The sequence below is a fragment of the Salvelinus sp. IW2-2015 genome, linkage group LG28, assembly GCF_002910315.2.
Source record: "Salvelinus sp. IW2-2015 linkage group LG28, ASM291031v2, whole genome shotgun sequence".
Lineage (NCBI taxonomy): Eukaryota > Metazoa > Chordata > Actinopteri > Salmoniformes > Salmonidae > Salvelinus > Salvelinus sp. IW2-2015.
In genome coordinates, this window is record NC_036868.1 from 4,026,251 (window position 1) to 4,028,971 (window position 2,721).

General features: G+C 37.7%; 1 protein-coding gene across 1 annotated transcript in view; it reads left to right on the forward strand.

The window, feature by feature from the left end:
- The window catches only part of ezrb (ezrin b), an 81,211-nt gene extending 80,311 nt beyond the window's left edge, over window positions 1-900 (forward strand). The window contains 1 exon segment of the mRNA XM_023974001.3: window positions 1-900. This exon segment is cut by the window's left edge and continues 231 nt beyond it. The gene's annotated coding sequence lies outside the window, so the exon portion shown is untranslated.
- Window positions 901-2,721: the final 1,821 nt, after the last annotated feature.

The following is a 2,721-nucleotide window of genomic DNA, read 5'->3' on the forward strand; positions in this document are numbered from 1 at the left end:
ACACACACACACACACACACACACACACACACACACACACACACACACAGGAGCAGTATAAAGAGAGTGAGTGATACACACATCTGCCTCACCACTTTTACCAGTTCCCCCTTAGAGAGAACTTACTCCTGTAAAAAGGCTTTTCAAATTCTTGTAAGAAAACTTACTAGTGCCAAAATATATATTATCTTCTTTTAGCATAACAAATCTTCTTTCTGTTTTGATTGTATGTAATTTGATGCGATCAGACAAAATCACTCACCATTATTTTTAACCAGAGGTGTGATGAGTTGTGGGACTAGACAGTAATTGTACGCCATGATGTGCACCTGATAGACATCAAGTACAGCCAATCAGAGTCTTGCTTTTTGGTGTTTTCTTAAATGTGGTGTCAATGTTGAAAAAGGGTAATATATATTTATTTTTTTCTGACAGGGACCACTCAGAAAGGGGAACATACAGTATATTAACTTTTACTTACAGAAAATTGTACTATGTTCTGTTTCATTGTGTTTTTCCATAATATTTGAACACTTTCATTTATGTTTAATATTGCTCTACAGTATCTGGGAAATCATGAATAGTTTAATATTTATACGATAAATGGGTCATTTAAAAAAAGGGTTATTTCCTCTTGGTTTGTATATTTCTGCTATTCTACTAATGATCACAAGAACATTTAAAATGTATCAGGTTCTAGATCAACCAAAATAATGATAGTTTTGTGTTCCATAAGGTTTTCTTTTAGATCAGTAAATTAAAGAGATTTATTTGTAAATTATCCTTTTTCTTTTTTACTTTAGAAAATATTCCACTGTATGTCATCAAATCAACATAAGGAGACCATGCAGTTCACGGTAGCTAGCAGCATTTTGCCATGCAGTTTACGGTAGCTAGCAGCATTATGCCATGCAGTTTACGGTAGCTAGCAGCATTTTGCCACGCAGTTCCTAACCGGGTGGAAATGGAGAACCAATATTAGCCCATAGCCTGTGGGAATGATAGATTGAGCTAGCAAAACAAACCATCATAAATGGTTAAACAAAATTTGAAGATGACTTAACTGCTATATCAAACATAATTTGATGTCATTTCTCAAAATAATTTATCCTACAGCATGGGAATGATATTAAAGAATTGAGGACAAACAGAACTTAAACATCATAAACAGTGGATAAAATAAGATACACCAAGTTTTATTTACTTAGTTTTGCACCGGTGTTCCCCACCAACAAAACTAAAATATGTCACTTGCTGAACGTGACAGAGTGGAAGGGGCTTGTTTTTATAAGGGAATACCACTACAAATAACGGACAGAACAGAAGACAGGAAAGTGAAATCTAAAGAAACACACAGAAAATGTAAATACAATAATAATGAATACAATTAATTGATGAACGAGATAGGACTATAAAATAATGAAGAAATATTTGTAATATTTTATGGTACTATATTTGTCGTAGGACTAAATAACACCTGGACATGGCCAAAAAAACTCCCACATCCACTGAATAGTAATCCACTTAACAATCCCCATCAATATTAGTGTATGTTTTTAAAGAAAGAGATGGCCCTTCAAAGATGGTGCAAGTGGCTAGGCACTGCATCGCAATACATATAACTAGAGTGCAATCACTACAGACCCGGAAAGTTCGATCCCAAGGCTGTATGTCGCGAGCCGGCCAATGACCGGAGACCCATGAGTCGGATGCACAATGCCAGTGTCGATCCGGGTTAGGGGATGGTTTGGCCGGAGGCCAGGAGTCCTAATGTTCCCATTAATAGCGCTCATAAGAAGCGGACCGGCACGTATGCACATTTGTCTTCGGTTAAGACACATGTTGTACAAGGTAATAAGGTTTCCTTCCAAACTCATTGGATGCTGCTCTCTCTTACTTCCGGGTTAAAAGCGAAAGGCAGTGTGACTGGCAGGATGGTACTGTGATGCGAAGAGGACGCGATGGGCTCCCAACCTTCGCCTCTCCTAAGTATGTACGAGTTATGCAGCGAGGACAACTACTGTACCTACAAATTGGGGAGAAAAAAAAAGGAGAAGGTCAACAAAAAAAGTAAAGAAACCATCATAGTAAATCCTTTAGAATCAACATTTTACACTATCCTAAATAAATAACAAATATTCCAATAATGTGGGATAGAAAAGGGAACCGCAACAAATAAGTCAGGAATGACACGGCTAGCCTATGCCAGAGACAAAACACTAATCTCAAGCCAAAACTGGTGAATGTCTTTTGGTCTTTGAGGCACACAAGTACAACAAGTCAATCAAACCACAGTCATGTCTAATTAAATTGATAAGAAACACAGATTAGCTGAAACTTAATATTAACAGGCATTTTCAATGTCAATGTCATCCTGACAAACTATATACTTACTTTGCTTGACAACAGTTTTGGCTGACAGTCAGAAGGACTGTTCTGTGCAAACTGTCACCACAAGGCACAAATACATGTATGCTTCAATGTGCATGAGAGACATCCCCTAATATTATATAAGAGAACTAAAATACTAGAGACCAGAAGAGTCAAAACATAAGGAAGACCATAGCGGAGTTACGGTAGCTAGGCAGATTTTATGCCATGCAGTGTTACGGTAGCTAGCAGCTGATATGCCATGCAGGATTTTACGGTTAGCTAAGCAAGCAGTTTTTAGCCACGACAGTTTCGGGGTAGGCTAGCAGAACTTAATTTGCCATGCCGGTA